This window comes from Tamandua tetradactyla, chromosome 1, assembly GCF_023851605.1.
Source record: "Tamandua tetradactyla isolate mTamTet1 chromosome 1, mTamTet1.pri, whole genome shotgun sequence".
Classification (NCBI taxonomy): Eukaryota; Metazoa; Chordata; class Mammalia; order Pilosa; family Myrmecophagidae; genus Tamandua; species Tamandua tetradactyla.
In genome coordinates this window covers 79,690,382-79,710,914 of record NC_135327.1, presented here as the reverse complement: position 1 = coordinate 79,710,914, position 20,533 = coordinate 79,690,382, and the positions used below count along the sequence as shown (strand labels likewise).

The window sequence follows — 20,533 nt, the reverse complement described above, 5'->3', positions numbered from 1 at the left end:
GACAGACACCAACAAGGGACACTGTCTCTCATTTTAACTTCTGAAAGATATATTACCGAAGGAGGGGGGCAGTGGGGAGTAGGAGAGGGGGACGGGGCGGGGAAGCAGCCTAGGGTATTTTCCAGAACCACTTGATGTCTTAAAAGCTAACTAGTAGGAAAGCAACCCATCAATGGGTAATTGACACAGTTTGTGACGTTTTTATGACTTTTCAATTAGAGGAGGTGATAGAACATTCAGTTAACTTCTAGACGAGTAAATTCCCCCTGTGCAGAAAGGCCTGGCTTCATTAGAAGCACATGCTGGTTAAAATTGTAGATGAACAAGGCTAAATCAGTCGCCACCTTTTCCTTTTTACTTGTTGGCAGACTGAGATAAAATCCTGTGATAAATGAGCAATTTATCACAATTGCAATTAGACAAAGAATCCATTGTTCTTTCTCAGGGAGAAATAGCTTTCCCAGTCATTTACACTTGATTTTCCAAGTGTCCAGCACACTGCCTGGGTTGGTGAGTGCTCACTAACAAGATATTGCATTTTGACGCACATATGCACACCTTTTGTAACGTGTTCTTTATAACTGGGAGCCCACAGATTTAAGGGCTTCACAGTTATGAGCCAGGACCTTGCACCTAGGACTGGTCTGTACTGAGCAGTCCTGAGTCCCTTTTGTGGATGGTAGATTTGTGGCCCAGAGAAAATTATGGTGGTTCAACAGGAGGGGTAATTGCACAAATGTCACTTCGAGGCAATTACTAACCTTTCTATCAAGCCCAGGTTTCTGCCCTGAAGGTGTGTTCTTAGTAATTCCTGTCCCACCACTACTGTATGCCCTGGGGCAGTTTGCATAACTTTTCGGAGCCTCTGCTTCCTCATGTGTGCAAGGGGGGTGGTACCTTCCTGGCAAGGTATTCGTGAAGGTTCAGTGAGGTTGTTATGGCTGTGACTCCCCAAAAGATGTGCTGATGTCCTAAACACTGGTACCCCAGATGGTGACATTAGTTGGAAATAGGGTCATTCCAGATTGAATTAGGATAAAGTGAGCTCTTAATCCAGTGTGATTGGTATCCTTACAAGAAGGGGAGAGGTGACACGACAGAAACTCAGAGAGAAGATGGACATGTGATGTCAGAGGCAGAGCAACCAATGGAAAGCTAAGCGTGGCTGGTCCCCCCCAAAAGCCAGAGAGAGACATGGAACAGCTTCTTCCCTATAGATTTCAGAGGATGCATGGCCCTTCCGACACCCCAATATCAGACTCCGAACTGTGAGACAAAACATTTCTGTGGTTTTCATCCACCTAGTAGTATTGGATGATCGCAGCCCTAGGGAACTAAGACCCGTTCACTATTGGTGCAGGGCTGGCTCAGAGTGATTGTTCAGTGCATGGATGCAGATAATAAACCATAGAAATAAGAATGATAATCAGAATTTTCATGCTTACTGGTAAGAAACTTTTGGGGACCCCTGATAGGTATTGGTCCCACTGGGGACCGATCCAGAATGACCACCTTGCTGTCCCTCTCCCCACTAACAGAGTAGGGAGAGATCGCCCTGAATTTGGGTCCCAGTTCTGGGTCTGACATCTGAGTCCAGTGATTCAAGGCTGGGGACCTGGCTGGCGCAGACACCAGGCCTGACCTGCCCCTCCTGTTCAGATGACCTCCGACTCGCCCTCTTGGCAGGCCTCCACCTACATTTTGGGGGGTTCCTGGTTGACGTTCAAAGGAGTCTGGTAACTGATTAACAATGGTTTTCCCTTTGTGGCTCTCTCTGTTCTTACTCTACATGAGAAAGAGGCCAGAGAGCAGAGACATTGGAGAGGTGACCAGAAAGGGCAGTGTCAGAGGATGCAGTAGGCAGCGTGTGTCTTTTGGCTAAACCTGAGTCTAACAGGGTTGTCCGGAAATCTTGTAGGCCCAGAACCTACCAGCTTCTGGGAATGGCTTCCACCAGGCCTGAGCCAGCACCTGAAACTGGGACGTGGGGGGGTTCAAGGATGTGCCTGTGTTAGCTGCTCTGGAAAGGAGAAACTGTTCATGGTGATCGTTTGAATTGCTCCATCCTTGCTAAGGACTTTCACGGCTGGAGTCTAGGGTCTGCAGCCACCTAGGGCCTCTGGTGACTGAAACACACCCCTCTGGGGGGCAGTGCCCCAATTAGGGTACCCTTTGGAATTGGGAAAAAATAAAGCCACATGGGTACATTATCCTAAAAAAAACACTTCGTGTTCTTTCAAAGCGCGCGCGTGTGGGCCCTTCAGGAGACTGAAATCATGACCGATAATTCTTCATTGTCCTAATTATTTCCAGAAACTCTTCTCAAAAGCATATCAGCAGCTACATCAAAAAGACTACAGTTGCTCCATTTGGAGAATCATGAAGAAGAGAGGTTTCCAGCACAGGCTTTGCAGCCAGGGAGACCAGGGTTTAAATTCTGGGGTTTCTAGATGTGAGTTTGCTTCACTTTTCCAAGCCTCAGCTTTCTACAAAATGTAGGGAAATAAGGCTTGTTTCAAAGCCTTGTCAGGTGGAAACAGGAGTACAGGCCAACTGAGCATAGTGAACTCATGATGCAATACAGCTACTGATAATGTTCACTTCACAGGTATCATTGATTCCACCTCTTCAGTGAGTTGCCAGAGTGAAACATTTTTTTACATGATGCAATTGGGAGAAAGAAGGAAAGAGATAGAATGTGGTTGGTAAAGAATCAGGGCCAGCAATGTGCTGGGCTTTGGAATACCTTACCTTTTTTCATCCTGTCACATCCTTCCAGTTGGGTATCATTGGCCATCTTACAGAAGTTAGGTGGGTTACCACATTCAACTAGCAATAAGGAATAAGACTCAGAGCAAGGCTGCCTGACATGACAGCTCCTGCTGTGTCCACAAGAGTGCAGCTCTATCCCTTCCTGAGTTACATAGAGTCTATCTAAATCCTTTGGCTAAAGAGTGGCCAGTCCCACTGGCCTGTTTTAGGCTCCTGCCTCTGCTCCTGTAGTTCTCCCTTCCCACAACCCCTCTATTACCTGATTTATACATGCTCACCCTTTTTCCAAGTGAGAGGTACTACACTTTTTCTGGTCTCCTGGGCTGGGCTAATGGATGGCCTCGCCTTCTCAAATCTCCTACTATACACATCTATCCCTCTGACTTGGATTCATCTGTTTATAGACCTGTCTTCCCACTAGACTACAAGCTCCTTCAGGGTCATATTTATCCTTAAATTCTGGTACCTGGGATAGAGCCTGTGCTGGTTTGAAACTATTTAACATTCCAGAAAAGTCTTGTGTCACCGGACCTATTATTTAGGGTGAGAAATTTTGATGGGATTGTTTCCATGGAGATGTGACACACCCAGTTGTGGGTGTGGCCTTTTTATTAAATGGAGATCTGATGCCACCCATTTAAGGTGGGTCTTGATTAGTTTACTAGAGTACTTTAAAAGGGCAAACATTTGGAGACACCTCAGATGCAGCTGCTTGGAGAACAGTTGCTTCAGAGCTGACAGAGACATGGATACTTGGAGATGCTTGGAGTGCTCACAGAGAGAGCATTTGCCTAGATATGGGCAGAGCCCAGCATATGTCACTATGTGCCTTCCCAGAACCTGGAGAAATGCTAAGCAAGCCAGAACCTGGAGAGAGCCAAGGGAAGCCAAGAGATGAAATCCTGCCCTGGAGAAGCCAAGTGGGGAACCCCCACAGAAGACAGAGGCTAAAAGCAATGAAGCCCAGGAACAAGAGCCCAGCAGATGCTAGCCAGATGCCTTCCCAGGTGACAGAGGTGTTCCAGATGGCATCAGTCTTTCTTGAATAAAGATAACCTCTTAATGGTTCCTTAATTTGGACAGTTTCTTGGCCTTAAAACTGTGAACTTGTAATATACTAAATTCCCTTTCTAAAAGCCATTCCATTTCTGGTATATTGCATTCCAGCAGCTTTAGCAAACTAATACGGGGCCTAACTATAGTAGAATCTCAATAAATAAAGCTCAGTTTTTAACTTAGCTTCCAAGCTCATGTTCTTTACCTCTCCATCTATAAAATAGAAATGAAACAAACAAACAAAAAACAGAGTTGTTCTGCTTCAATTATGGAATACTCTCATGGATATACTCTGCACCTACTTAATTCTAGCTTTGTTCCTAAATGTACAAGAAGAAATAAGACACTTTAACCAAATGTGATCCTAAAACACATTTTCCCAAACATTGGCTTTCTAGCCAACATGTAAATGTTGCTGTTTTAGTTGTTTTTTGGCTGCTGAAGCAAATACCATGCAATGGTTGGCTTAAAAAATGGGAATTTATTGGTTCATGCTTTTTTTTTTTTTTTGATCTTCTGTAAATTTATTTCAAAAGCAAACATTCTTCAAAATTAATTCAAATAAAGCATTGAGGGAGATTACATTTTGTTCATTTATAAGACAAATTTGTCATTAAACACATGTTAAAAACCTGATTTTTCCACAAAATTATCTCAATTATAGTTTGTGGCAGATTGAATTATGCAACCCAAATTAGACGTTCTTAATTTTAATCCACATTCTTGTAGGTGTGAACCCAATATAAACAGAATATCTTGAATATGTTATTTTTAGTTAAGGTGTGGCCCATCTAAATGAGGGTGGGTGTTAATCTGGATTATTGGAGTCTTTATAAAGATACAAAATTGGAATCTAGAGAGAAGGCCACAGGGATAAAAAGGCTAGGGGAAGTCCAAAATCAAGGTGTTATCAGGTGATGTTCTCTTCCACAAAATTGTGGAATTCATGGGCTTGCTGTTAGCCATCCTTGGTGCTTGGCTTTTATGTCATATGGCAACGCACATGGCATCTCTCCTGACCTCTCTATTCTCTTCCAGGTTCTGTTGATGTCCAGCTTCTATAAGGCTGCTCCCTCTGTGGTTTTTCTCTTTCTTTGTGACCTTCCCTAAAAGGCCTTCAGTAATAAGATTAAGACCCATCCTGGGCCAAACTGAAGTAACCTCCCAAAAGGTCCTGTTTATAAGGATTCACACCCACAAGAATGGATTGAGTTGAAGAGCCTGTTTCGGTGGTATATATTCGGTGGTAATCACCACTGTTGCCATGGTTTTCACGTAAAAAATAAAAAAGTAAATCACACTTTGAAGTAATGAAAGTAAAGACACATCTAAACTGCAAAATCAAAAGTATGTTTCACCATCCTCCAATCTCAATTTTTAGAGGTAAGTACTATTAATAATCTGCTATGTATTCAAAGACCAGTGAGATGCCATAATAGTGCATCATGAAAACACAAGTTCATGGCACAGCAGAAACTTTCAGCAAAAATCTTTTTATTACCTGTACAGTATAAAGAGTCCGGAAAGGGCAAATAGTCTCTTTGGCACTTTCACAGCACAACGAGACCAAAGAGCAGGGGAAGAAGTCCCATCTTGGCCAGCATCCCAGGGTGGCTGAAACTGTTCTGGGTTGGGATCAGTAGATGGCAGTTCTGCAAGCTCCACCCCACCCCATCTTGTTGCATTGTTGAAGAGAGACTAATATATACTCTTTGTGGTTTTTATCTGCCTCGGAAGAAGGGGGTCCAGCCACTGAGAATTTCCATTCTGTAAAGCATCTGGAGCTGCCTGTTCCTGGCTTCCCAGTTTAAGTTCTGGCTGGACCTTTTCATTAAGACTCATCTGCCCCCAGATTGTGGGATGGCACATGATAGAAAAGGAGGCAGAGGTGGCCACTTAGCATTGTTTGTGACTTCCCTAGGGAAGGAGGAGGGGTCTGAGATCTGGATGATGACTGCTTAACAAGTGTCAATGATTTCCCTAACAGCTACCCAACAGAACTTTCTGTAATGATGAAAATATTTTACATCTACACTAATATACAGTAGCTTCTAGCCATTGTAACTACTGAGCACTTGAAAGGTGGCCAGTGTGATTGAGGAATTGAGTTTTTAATATTTTAAAATTTTAATTGCTTTAGGTCTGCATGTAAATTACCTCATGGGGCTAGTGATTACCATAGCGGGCAGCACAGGTCTTTTTCTTTGAATATGCAAACCTCTGTGTTCCATGTAAATACAGAAACCTAACAAACATATTTTATTTATATTGCTTTAAAAGAATTGCCTGCAATCTATTAGTACTCAGAACTTGGTGGCTTTGCTCACCAAAGTTTGTGCTACTGAGTAATGGATTGGTCATTTTCTCCCAGGACCTATTAAGGAATACGCTCAGACAGGTGGGCACAACAGGTGTGATGTGGGAAGCGGGATTTGTAGCAGCTGGTTTATGGTCTTTTGTTTCCTTTTCTTTTTTAAAATCTCAGTACAAAAGAAATATAGTCAAGTGGCAGAAGAATTTCCATACTGAATGCTCTTAACCAAAAGGGACATTCTTTGAGAAGATTCTAGAATTCTTTTTCCTATTAAAATAGGATAAAAAGGCTGAATAATCTGGGGTGTCTGAACATTACTCATGCCTTGTAGCAGGGGGGTGGGCTACATGGCAAGTTCTACCAGTATGATTCTGATATATCACATATTCTATTCAAAATCCTAGCAAGTTTTTTTTTTTTTAGAAAGAATCATTTTTCCTCTTTCTAACTATAAAACAAAAAAAAGTTGGTAAAGAAATAGATATAAAATTTTGACTATTTTAAAAATGACACAATAATGGAGACAAAGTGGCATGTGTGGTCAGGGCAAGAAGAGGGGACAGCCCAGATATGAATATGAAACAATCAGACACAGTTCCACCCATTTAGGAAAGGGTTGAGCAATTGTGTGTCATTTCTGGGCAGCGTTAAATACCACATTGTTAGTCCTGGGATTTGGGGCCTGCCTTAACCCAATTGGCTCTTCCTGTTAGTTACATTCACTGGTCAATTGCTTAGTTGCTTTACCATGGCCATTCTAATGAGTCCCAGTCTTGGATTCAGTCCCCACGTGGGCCTGTGGGCACAGGCAGCAGTCCTAACCGGAGCCTGCTGCCTGGAAACACATACTATTTGTCACAAGATCAGGGATTGGGATGTGGGGCAGGCACCATGCTGAACACTCCCTCACTTCCTGCTAAGATCTAACTCTTCATTTGCCTGTAGAAAGGGTGGCTATGCCGATGCTATTGAATCCAACTTGGCTTTCCTAACCCAAACCAATCGAGAGAGGCTGGATTAAACGTTGCCTAAGAAACAGACTTCATTTTTATTCCAAATCTGAAATCATCTTAACATCACTTTCACTTAATCACAATTGCAGAACACCCTGTAGTCTACACTGGAGGTTCTCTAGGGTTTTTATCAGAGATAGAAGAAGGGAGGGGGATGAAAGGAAAAAGGGAGAGAGGGGGAAGAGAGAGAAGAGGGAGAGAGAGAGAGAGGTGGAGATAGAATATAAAATTACTTTGCATCTCAGTGGCTAACAAGGTCCTTGTTCTCTGGATGACCTGTTGAGGGTCAAGAGCCTTTTGGCCTCAGAGTCACTGTGGCCTTTGGTGCATACCAGTGCTTCTAATTTGTCTCCTGAAAGCTCGGTTGGCCTGTGCAGCCTAGGGCCTTGCTACCCAAAATATGACCCTTTGGACCTATGGCATCAGCATTATCTGGGACATTTTTAGAAATGCAGAACCTCAGGACCTACCACTGAATGAGATTCTGCGTTTTAGCAAGACCCCAACTGATCGGTATGCACGTTGAAATCTAAAGAATGCTATCTTAGAGTGTCTAAGTTTTATCTCCTAAGGGGATCCTGATGTACAAACCTTGTCTGGCCTCCCAGGTCCTTGATTATGGAATGTATGGTGCAATCTTTCTGATCTAAATCAATTTTTCTTTTTGTGCATCTACAATGACTGGCATTTACAAAGCATTCCATCTCTCTGCTTTTCTCAAAGTTTTCTATCCAGAGATTTGCTGAAACACTGCCGGTTTTGCTCTGGGAAGCCAGGTGGCTGTATTTGAGACAAAGATTTGCTGTAAGTTGATTATCATCTATAGCTCTGAAAAATTAAGTGGAAACATCTGTTCTAAGGTCAAGATGAATTTAAGTGACACTAAGGATAGATCCCTGAAATCTGCACACAGCATAGGGCCAGAGGCTCCTTGTTTGGGGCTGCGGTTAGCAAATGCCTTTGCCAAGCCAGCCACAGAGATTGTAAGCAGTTGCTGGGTTTCCAAACACTAAGGGTAGAAGCTCAGAGAACATGCTGCCATGTGGAAGGCTACACAGTCTTGTGTATAGAACATAATACAGTGGGAAAACCACATGTTCTCTGGTTTGGAATTCTCTTCCTTGTTTCATGAAGAAAACTACATTTTGTTGGAACTCTTAGAAATCTTTTTCATTGTTAATAGCTCTCATCAGGAATTGAACTGATTTCATTCCTGCCTGTGATTCATAAGAATTGCCTTGTGCTACCTACACACCACCCAAAGCTAGAGTATCAGATCCCCACAGGTGGGCCCAGAAACCAAAATTCATCACCAGCTCCGGAGGTAATTTAGATGCATGAGCACAGTTGAGGGATTGGAGCTGCAAGGAGTATCTTATTGGAGCTCAGTAAAATTCTGTTGAAGATAATAATGTCCATGATAATTGTTGCAAGGGGCCCTGTGTTTTCTAACTTCATGAGGCTCAGGGCTTTGCCTGTTAAACGTCTGTTCAATCCACAGCTCAAATCACTTGTGCACAGAACTGGTCCATCCTCTGGGAAAGGAGGCTGGGGTTAGAAGTGTTTGCCTAAGGACCCCCTGTCCCAGAAAGGGGCCCAGGCTGTGCAGCTTCAGTCCCAAAAGGACATTCTGGGCATCGATTGCTGGGAAAGTGAGAGAAGAAGACGATTAATGGAATAGTCTTGAATGCTCTTCTGCTTGAGTATCTGATTTCAGATATTTATTGATCACTGACTATATGCATGGCAAAGATGATAATTCTAGAAGATCTTCATTTGTATTTCATTTGTACAAGAAGGTGAAAAGGGCCACTCAGGAGCTTCCTTCAAAACCACAGGGGATGTATTAGGACGGACCTTTCAGGCACCACCTGGCACTTGGCTGAGCTGGCCAAGCTGAGATGCTGATCACAGACCTGCTCCTGGTGTGTCTGTCCTGATTTGGAGCTGCAATGCTGAGGGCTAGTTTGGGCCAGTAGTAGTGCCTGCAGGTAGCCTGTTTGTGTATGTATGTGTCAGTGTAAAGGGGTTCGGCCTTCTTTTTTCCATAATTACTACCTGATATGGAAAACTGTATATAACAATCTTATTTAAAATTCTACATAAATTCAGCTTTGCACCTTCCCTTCCAACCAAATTGCCTTCCCCAAATATCCCTTATATAGAAATTTTGTTCTGGCCTATTCCTCGTGTCATAGTCTTTCTCCATGGCTTTCTTAACTATTTCCCCAGTGCACTTAGGCGATACACCCTGGCTTGCAAATGCCAGTCTTTGTCTACAGAGTAAGTATCTAAGCTGTTGTTCCATTTTGGTAGCCACAGTTCTGGCTGAGGAATGTCCATGGTGATTCTTGCTGCTTGGACATCCGTGTAGCCACGATTCCCCAGGTCCTGCTTGTTCTGTTCTACCCCAAGAGGACCCCTCTTCTGAGACCTTCCAAAACCAACTGTTGGCCTGTTCTCCTACATCTCTCTTGGATGCTGAACTCTGCCTGCTGGGCTGGACTTCCTCCAAGCATCAGCAGCTGGGTCAAGCCGCCTACCACCTGTCCCACTTGGGGAGGGAAGGGCTGATTTTAGGTCCTGACCCCTCCTGAGTCCCACTGTCTTCAGTCTCCAGTTCACTCAATTAATTGAGTCATGCCTGACTGTGTTCCAATATATAGCACAGACAGCCAGGGTGTCCACAAGGGAGAAGTTGCATTTAGTTTGTAAGAAGATGGCTCCATGAGCAGCCGGGCATTGTAAGGACCCTGTATGGTGATACAGCTGCCATTTCAGTAAGCCTATCTGCTACCTCAAAAGAACTCCTCATAAATGCATTCAATTCCCTTTCCCCAATCTTGATGACAGAGCAATCATCAATGTTCCCATCTTGTGGGTAGGAAAATGGTCTCAAGATTTTCCATTGCTAATCATGCCCTACAGTTGATTTTATTATATTTCACTTCTCAGGCTAATGTCATCCATGCAAAGAAACAGACATTTTTTACTAGTGGGAGACACCCATACGGAGATCTTATTCCAAGCCTGGGCACACATTGTGTAATTAATAACAAACTCTTTGGGTATGCACGGTTCTTTTCATTCCAAAGATTCCCAAAGCACTTTTACAAGCTTAACTTGGGCTAAATATCCCCCATTACCTCATCCAGCACTGAAATGTAGCAACCTCTGGGGGAAATTGTGGCAGCTGCTTAACGATGCACAGACATACTGTACCACAGCATGAGTGCAGGAGGCTGCTGGGCTGTAAGCTCTCTTTTATTTTGCATGGCAAAAGACTCAGGTCAGGAAAACAGCATCAGGAAATTGCCTGGGAGCATTATCACACTCCATATGAACATGTTCTTCATGGAATCCTAGAAGAATTAAGCATTTTGACTGGAGGCTTACATCCCAGCCAAAAACCCCTTCTGGAGCTAGTAGGTTAGAAAGGGAAAGGATTGGGAAAAAAGATGTTTCTGGGAAGAGGCCCAGAGGGTGGTAACACTTTGTAAAATGTGCTTGGATGTTGAGAATTTAAACCCATGCAATTGCTGGATACTTTCCATGTTCCTCTCCAGATTTATCCTATACCTTTCCATTCTGTCCTTCATGCATGCTTCACTGGGATTCCCCTGGCCTCTAGTTTCTGGGCTCAGCCAATTTTAAACAGTGATGTTGAGGTATTTATTTCCTCTGTTGTGTTCCTCCACCAAAGACTGCAGATACTAAGAGACGGCCCTCTCCTCCCGTTATAGGCCTCTTTCTGTATTCCATGACCAATTCCTTCTCTTGTCCCACAGATCTAACAGTGACACGGGCTCCCCATCCCAAATCAACATTTGTAAAGAACCCATGAGTTACTCTCCTCCAATACCCAGTTTGAGGGTGTCCTGTGCTTCTAGCCAGGGCCTGACTCTTCATGATAAGAAAATGTAGGAGAAAGCACGATGAAGGAAAAATATTTATGACAGTAATAGTTAATAATAATAAATAATATACCTTGAACCAGATAAGATGTTTTACATGCACAGTTTCATTTATTATATTCTTCATTCAACATATATTCTGAGCATATACTGAATATTAGGCGTAATTCTAGGAGTTGGGAAACTAATGCCCAAAGAAGAAAAAGACTTTGAACTTGTAGAGTTTAAGTTTTCCTTGGGAGTCGCAGAAAGTAAACTATGAATTCATACTATGAATGTCTAATAAATTTCTTAGGAAAAAAAAGGCTGGATAAGGAGAACAAGAGGTAAGGGGATACTGTGGGGGCGGGGTTGGTCAGGAGAAGCTTTTGTGAGATGATGGCACTAGAGCAGATCTGAAAGAAGGGAAGGAGGGAGCCTGGTGGGCATCTGGGGAAAGGTGAGTGTAAGTATTTTTCTTGTTTGATGGGTGGAAAAAAATGAGATGTTGAAAAGTTAAGTGATTTGCTGAAGGTCATGTAGCTAAAAATCAGAAGAGCTAGAACTGCCTTATTAGAAAGCCAAGCATAGATTTCTGTGGCCTCCTAATTCAGGAGAATAGTAGGTCCCAATAAATACTTGTTGAAGGAATGATTGAATGAACTCCAAAGCTTGAGTTCATAAATAATCATAACTCATTATTTGTTCATAACTAATCCCAATTCTGTCTTCCTCGGAACCACGGTTAAACAACAGGCCAGCAATTCCTGATTTGCAAGGTTGGCTCAATATGAGAAAAAAATCAATCAAAGTAATTCACCATATAAACATACTAAATGAAAAAATCGTATGAGCATCCCAATGGCACTTGACAAAAGGCATTTAACAGAATTTAATATCCATTCAGGGTAAAAATTTTAGTAAATTGGAAATAGAAAGGAACTTCCATAATCTGGTAAAGGCTTTTGGAAAAGCTTGCAACTAATATCTTCAATGATTGATTCTTTTTAAAAAGTTTTCTTCAACATTTTGTTATGAAAGTTTTCAAATGTACAGAAAAATTGAAAGAATTTTACAGCAAAAACCTATATGTCCACTACTTATGTTCTAGCATTAATATTCTACTATACTTGCTTTATCACATATCTGTCCATCTATCTACCCCTCTAACTATCCATTGATTCACTTATGTTCTAGATTTCAAAATTGCAGACAACAGAACATTTCCCCATGAATACATCAGCATGCAAACCTCACAGTTAAGTTTATTAATCATTTCTTCTTTGTTTTTTAATTTGAAATACTTTCAAACTTACAGGACAGTTAAAAAAATAATGGAACCTCCACAGAGAGAACTCTAACATATCCCAATCCACCAGATAACCAGATCTACCAATATTAACATTTTGCCATATTTGTCCTACCATCTCATCTACCTGTCTATCCATCTATCAGTCCATCTATCTATCCATCTATTCGTCTGTCTATGTGTCTATTTATTTATCAATTTATTTTCTGAAAACTTATTAAATCCCATCTCGGATCACCATTTGCATTTAATTGTCATCCTCTCTTTAGTTTTTCTTTTTTTTCTTAATTGTGGAAACATACATACAACCTAAATTTTCCCATCCCAACCACTCCAAGCATACCACTCAATGGACTTAGTCCCAGTCACAGTTTTATAGTACCCTTGCCATTTTCCATTACTAAAACTTTCGCATCTCCTCAAAGAGAAACCTTATACCCATTATGATTAATTTCCCATTCTGTCTACACATCACCCTTGACAATCTGTACTCTACTTTCTGTCTATATGAGTTTACATATTCTCTAATGTTTTCTTTGTAGTTACCATGGGGCTTAAATTTAACATCCTAACTCTATAACAAACTTGTTTGCTTTGATACCAACTTAATTTCAATAATATACACACGCTATGTTTTTTTTTTTTTAACATGGGCAGGCACTGGAAAGTGCGTGCTATGTATTTTTTGTTGTTGTTGTTGTTTCTTTCCTTTTTTTTTTTAACATGAGCAGGCACCAGGAATCGAACCCAGGTCTCAAGTATGGCAGGCAAGAACTCTGCCACTGAGCCACCATGGCCCACGCTATGTTTTTATATCTGACTTCCTCCTTTATGTAGTTCTTGTCACAAATTATGTTTATACATTATGAGTCCCAAACTTCTGATTTCTTATTACATTTTATGCATTTGCTTTTTGGATCCTGCAGGAAGTAAAAAGTAGAGTTACAAGCCAAAAATGCAATTGTACTGGCATTTATATTTGCCCATGTTGTTATCCTTACCAGAGAACTTTATTGCTTCATGCAGCTTCCATCTACTGTCTATTGTCCTTTCCTTTCAACCTGCAGAACTTTTTCAGCATCTCACGACAGACTTGTCTAGTAGTGACAAACTCTCTCAACTTATCTGAGAATGTCTTAATCTTTCCTTCATTTTTGAAAGACAGTCTCACTGGATAGAGAATTTTTGGTTTGCAAAGTTTTTGCTTTTGTACTTTAAATATATCACTCTGCTGTCTTGCCTCCAGTTACAAATTGGCACAATCTTATTGAGGCTTCCTTGTATGTGACATGTTGCTTCTCTCTTATGGCTTTCAGAATTCTCCCTTTATATTTGGCATTTGACACTTTGATTATAATATGTTACAGTATGTGTCTATTTAGGTTTACCCTTCCTGGAGTTCACTGAATATCCTGGGTGTGTATATTCATGCCTTTTGATATTTGAGAAGTTTTCAGCCATCATTTCTCTGAGTATTCTCTCTGCCTCTTTTTCTCTCCCTTCTCTTTCTGGGACTGCTGCAGAGCATGTATTGATATGCTTGATGGCATCCCACAGGTCTCTTAGCCTCTGTTTACTTTTCTTCATTCTTTTTGCTCCTCAAGTGTCTTATCTTCAAGTGCACTGATTCTTTCTTCTGCCAGCTTCAATACATGGTTGAACAGCTCTAGGGAATTTTTACCTTCTGTTTTGGTGCTTGTTGGCTCTATTTTGTTCCTTTTTATAATTTCCATCTCCTTATCGATATTCTCTTTGTGTTCATTTATCACTTTTCTGATTTCCTTTAGCTCTTTGTCTATATTTTCCTTTAGCTGTTTGAGCATATTTAGGACCATTCTTTAAAAAGTCTTTATCTGGTATGTCCCAGATCTGGTCCTCCTCATTGATGATTTCTAACACTTTAATTTTCTACTTTGCCTAGGCCATCACTTGCTGTTTATTTGTATGCTTTATAGTATTTTGTTGAACCTGGACATTTTGATATTTTAACATGTTATTGCTGCAATTTAGACTCTGAAGCATCTGTTCCTTAAGCTTGTATCCAGCCAGCATTATGACCAAGCTTTCTTTGAATGCCAGGAACTAACAAAATTAAAAAGAAGGATAAAAGGAAACATCTTCCCAGTGCCTTCAGACTGACCTATGCAAGTACTCTCCTTCAGGGTTTATCCATACAATGAGTTTAGAGAATAGCTTGAGACCATAGCATAAGGGCCTCCCTGATTCTTCCTGCTCATGTGTCTCATTTTAGGCATGCATGTGTGGCTCTAGGAAGTCCCCCATTTATGCGGATAAAAATGATCCATCTTCCTTAGGAAGCAGCTCCTCATGATCCTGGATGCTGTACTGTATATCCAACAGCAAAATTCACTTGCCCCAGCAGCCATGATTTGACTGCTCTCCCACAGCAAAAAGTCTTTTTCTGGTTGTTTCAGGCTTGGTCTCCTCTTTGATGGTTTCTAATGCTTTAATCTTCTCCATTGCCTGGGTCCTCAGTTCCTGTTTCTTTGTAAGTTTTATAATGTTTTGTTAAAACCTAGGCACTTTAATATTTTAATTATCGCTAGAACTCAGACTCTGATATTTCTGTTCCTTAGTTTGTACCTAGCTAGTGTTTTGACAGAGCTTTTCTTGAATGCCAGGTGCTAACCAAAAAAAAACAGGAAGAAAAGAACTTTATGTTTCTTTGCAGATGGACTATAGTTAGTTCAGAGTATAGCTCAAAGCCAAGGCACAGGGTCCTTCCTGGTCCTTTCTGCACATACTTCTTGCTTTGAGTATGCATGTGTGACCCTAGGAATTCCTCACATTTACACAGTTATGAATGTCCCTTCTCCTTTAGGAAATAGTTTCCTCGCAGTCCTGAATATTGCACAGTATGTCCTACAGCCAGGAATCCTTGCCCGAGGTAATAACAACTTGACTGCCCTCCCACAGTGTCCTGAAGGAGAACTCTGTGAGTTGCCTCTGCATGCAGGGTAAGTTCTGGAATGTGAGCAACAAATATCCTGGTTCAATCTCTCAGGCCACCATCAGACAGATTAGGCCGGACATACATGCTCCTATTGTATGCAAAAGAGTGACTCTGTTCCCTCTGGAATTGGGCCCAGGGACCCTCAATGTAAGCATGGATCTGCTTCATGCAGAGTCAGTGAGGGGATAGAGAGGGGTCAGCCAGGACACCAAGGGATCCTATCACTTTTGAGTTGCCTTTTTCTAGACTCAGCACTTGCCCTATTACTGCAGTCCTTTAACTCTTGTCTGGAGCTTGGAGAACGATGTTTCTGCCAGTTCTTTCTGATTGATCAAAGCTTCTTTTGAGGCGGAGGTGGGGGGAAGGATGGATCCTGGAAACATCTCACTCTACTGTATTGTTTGGATCTTAATGATTGAATCATATTGAAAGATTGAATGCTTTCACCCTAAAATTAGGAACAAAGCAAGACTGTCTGCTATCCCCGCTCATATTCACCAATTTACTAGAGTTCCTAGACTGAAATAAGCCAAGAAAAAGAAAAGGGAGAAGTAGTATACAGTCCAGAAAGGAAGAAATAAAACTTTTTATTTGCAGATCACATGATAGTCTATGTGCAAATTTTCAGTTTCTACAAATAACCTCCTAGAACTAATAAGTAAATTTAACTAGTTCATAGGCTACAAAGTCAATATTAATACCAATTTTATTTTTGCATAATAGCAATGAAAAATTGGAAATTAAAGTTTAGAAAACATTTACAATAAGAATACATGAATACTGTCTACAAAATACTTGATAATACATATATATGCAATTTATATATGCTAAAAACTACAAAACTTTCATGAAAGAAGTTGAGTTCTTATTTATCAACAATATTTACTAAATAAGCTGTCTTTAAACAGAAACACACATTAAACAAGGTTCTGATTCGATCAGTTGACAAATATGTGATCAGAAGCTTATAGGAAACTAACCCTGTTTTTGTCCTAGGAATAATGGTTTGGTATTCACTAATTCAGTGTTTGTTCTTTTATATGACATAACTACCATGAATAATAGAATCAATTGTAATTCTTTTGGAATTGGAATCCACTTATATTACTAATTCTGGGTTATATAGTTTAGACATATATTTAGCCTTAGTAGGAACTGGCAAAAATTTTCCATAGTGGTTATACCATTTTATGATCTCAGCAACATGTACAAGAATTTTACATTAGTTCACATCATCTCCAACAGTTGCTATTGTCAGTCTTTCAACAATAACAATTAAAATTTAATTTTAGCCATTCTAGTGGGTTTAAAGTACCATATCGTTTTGTTTTAATTTGTATTTCCTTGATAAGAAATTATGTTGTGCACCTTTTTAGCCATTTGGATATCCTCTATGTGATACTTTTCAAATCTTGTGAAGATTTAAAAGAAAGAGGTTTTAAAAATTGGTTTTAGGGATTATGAATATATTCAGAATAAGATTCTTTTGGCAGAGATATATGCAGCAAACATTTTCTCATGAAAGAAATTTGACTAAATATAGTTTAGATAAAGACGTATTGATAAATATATATTAACTAGTGGTTAATACACATTAGTACATCAAAACACAATAACTAATGTTGATGAGAAGTAGGAATTAGTAGACTTTGGCCAGCCCCTATTGCCTACACTTATCTTGATATAATGGAAGTGGCAAAATATTCACAAAACCCATTTCTGTTTTCCTCTCATCTACTGCAAAAGAACATTTTCCAACCTCCTTTGTAGCTAGGTGTGGCCATGTGATTGAGTGATAATTCAAGGAATGTGGATTGAAATGATACATCTCACTTCTAATCCTGGCCCATAAAGACCTCTTGTATCATTCTCCACTCTCTGTTTTCTCCCCCATCTACTGACTAAGTGGAGAACATTCATGGCTCTAGTGGAGGGCAGAGCCACAAGATGGAGAGGGCTTGGCTTCCTGAATGATTGCACGGAGCAGAACCTCTCTCCATACTTTCTTTTCCACTTAATTGACAAATTGACTTGAAGTAGGTGAGAAATTTACTTCTAATGTATTAATCTTCTGCTGTTTTTGGTTTATTTGTTGTAGCACCTGGTGTTACTCTAATTATTACATTTGAATACCTAAAATCTGCACCAAATTTTAAAACAGTGACTGTTTCCTACTGTGAAAATTCTGCATTCTGAAACTGTACGAATCATTTCAGCCATTCATTTCCATCCCATGGCTGCCATCGGCATCTCTCTTTCTGCATTTATTCTGAGATTATGCTTTTCATCAATCATTTGGGGGAAGAAGAGAACATAAACAAATGGAAGATGGACTGTACCTGCCCATTGATTGTAGTCTTATGGTTGCCACCAATCCTGACTAGTGGTGCTTAAGGGGATGAAGTAGTGGACTTTACCTGTACTGATTCTGGATGTGTGCCTGCAAAGAAGGCTCACTTCCAGGTAGGAGAATTGTGTAGGTACTGTGGCAAGGCTTTGATTGCTTCCAGTTGAGTAAATTATCTCCCAGCCTTGGAAACACTGCATCTGTTGGAAGGGCATTTTGCCTTGTGGCTTCCTGTAACAGGAACAATTTCAATTGAAGACTCAAATTTGGTGGGTATCTGTTTTCAGGGAGAGGCTATGACCAATCCAAACCTTGCCCAGAAGGCAAATTAATATTAATATATTAATATAAATGTTCTTTTATTTTTCTTTTGGTGGTTTAAAAATATATTGTTGACTCCATATAATTTTAGATTCTCCTTTTTATCACTTTGTATTCTCATTCTTTTGCCTAACTTTGTATAATTTTGTGTTCTTTTGTATTTTCCTGATTTTAATTGAGAGTAGTTTTCTATTGGTTAATGTAGAAATTACAATTTTTAAATCCTTTCTTCGGTTTTTATTGTTTATTCTTTTTCTAATTCTTGAGTTTTGAACAATTAATCCATTTGCATCATTATTAATCTTGGGATTAATAAAGCCATTTCTGGACATATAATTCCTACTGAGCAACACTTGGATATCTCAAAGTTTCATCTGTGGTGTTCCTGAGTTTGCATTTTAATTTTTTGCAAATTGTCTATATATGCAGCTTTTATTTCCTCTTTGATCTCAGAGTTACTTAGAAGGCCCATTTCAAATTGGAGAGAGTCTTCATTTGAACATTTACCATTGCCTCTAATTTCATTGTATTGAAAACAGTATGTGTTTTTCCAAATAAATTGAGATTTACTTTGTGTCTTGAAATAAGACCATTTTTTAAAAACTGTTCCATGAGGACTGAAAACAAAATAATATTTTTGTTTATTAATAAAAAGTTAGAAATCTTTTAAATCATTTGTATTTGTTATATTATTAAAATTTGCAATAATCTTTAAAAATATTTGACTACTTGCTTGACAAAGGCTGTCATAAATTATTTCTGCTTTTGACCCACATGTTTTGATATGAGATTATTTGTCACATAAATCTTTATGATTGATAAATCTTTATGATGAACTTTTAATAGCATAAAATAACCCTGATGTTTCATTATTACCTGTAACATGCATCATATTTTGTCTGGAATTATTATTTTAGCCTCAGATTTTTGTAATACTCTTTGTATTTGACTTGTATATGTGCATAATTTTTTCCCTTTGGCACATTTTGTTTACTTGCTTTAGAGTATCTTGTAAATGTCATAGAATTGGATTTTATTTTATTTCTCTATGAATTCATCTAAAAGCCTTTCTTTTTAATGAGTGGTCTAGACCACTTATGTTCAGTGACCCATTTGCTAAGTATAGTCTTATTTCTTTTCTTTTCCTTTGTAGTTTTGTTTACTTTTTCTGTATTTTGTTATTTGGACTGTATTTTATTTGCATTTGTTACTCAGCATTTTGGAATGTATATGTGTTAGATAACCCTTGTACTATCTCCTCAAGCCAGGCCCCTTTCCCTAAGAATGCTCCTCACAGCCATATGGTAGGGCCTTTAGACCATATTTGTATGATCTGATCCTATACAACCTTGGCCGCAGTTGAGTGAACCAGGGGTAGCTATCTGACTCTAATTATCCTCATCAGAATCTCTCACAAGGATTTGGAATTGGAAGCTTATATGTACTTGTATATCTTCTCTTCAGTTCAGGGTCCACACTCACAAGTAAGAAAAATGTATAAACTGGAGCTGTAAGCAGGCTGTTTGATTACTTGCACCCTCCATTGTGGAAACTAAGGAGAAAGAAAGAATGGAGCAGAAGTGAAGATCCATCTAAATGTATCCAAGAAGGTAGAGAGAGAGGGCAAGGAAAAAGGAGAAGAAGCGGGTGGGAGAGGGAGAAAGAGCTGTCTGAGCTCCTAGGATACTCATGGCTTTTTGGTTCTTGAATTAATCTCCGATGGTCTCTGCTGCACTTGCTCTCCTTGAATGCCAGGAGCTAGCCCCATTATACTTCAGTGGCACCAACCTGATGTTTGCTTTGGGCCATGTCAAAGTTTAAAACAGCCATTTTCTCCAAGAGGATTTATCAATGTTATGGCTCACTGACTTGGTTGATGCACCCTTAGCTGGTATCCTAAAGCTTTCTCTTTGGCTCCTAGTTCCTTGCTGTCACACCCAGCCACTTCTTCTTTGATGGAGTCATATGTCTCCTGGTGGCTCCCTTGGGACTATCCCTTAAGAAAGTGTCCAGCTCTAGCACTGTACAGTCTCTCTGACACAAGACTCCTGAACTGGTTATAGCTTGTAGACGGCAGGAGATTCAGTCTCAGCAGAAAAAAAGCCATAAAGCAAGCTGGACAAAGGAAGGGACAAGGACATGACCAAAAGGCTGCTACCAAAGCTATCTTAATGTACACCTGCACTGTCTGTAGGACACAGATGCCAGACCCTAAGACCTTCAGGTAGCACTTTGAGAGAAAGCATCCTGAGACTCCTCTTCCTCCAGAACTGGCTTATGTTCAGGCATAAAGTTGTTTGCACGTGAATTCATGACACCTTTGACTCATCTGTCTCAGACTTTAGGTAACAAACCTGCAGCTGCTTTTCTAACAACTTGTTGATCAGCAAAAATAAAGGGGCTACAGAAACACTCATTTTTATGCTATTCCCTTTTGGGCTTCATGCAAAGATAATTCTGTATAAATGTACTGTTAACTCTGATTTGGAAATCTGAAAATCAGACCATCCTTGATATAATTTTTTTTTATGATC

The 20,533-nt window shown here is 40.1% G+C and overlaps 1 pseudogene; it reads left to right on the top strand.

Annotated features, from left to right (window-relative positions):
- The window catches only part of LOC143680961 (zinc finger protein 706 pseudogene), a 69,393-nt pseudogene extending 49,103 nt beyond the window's left edge, over positions 1–20,290 (top strand).
- The last annotated feature ends 243 nt before the right edge of the window (positions 20,291–20,533 follow it).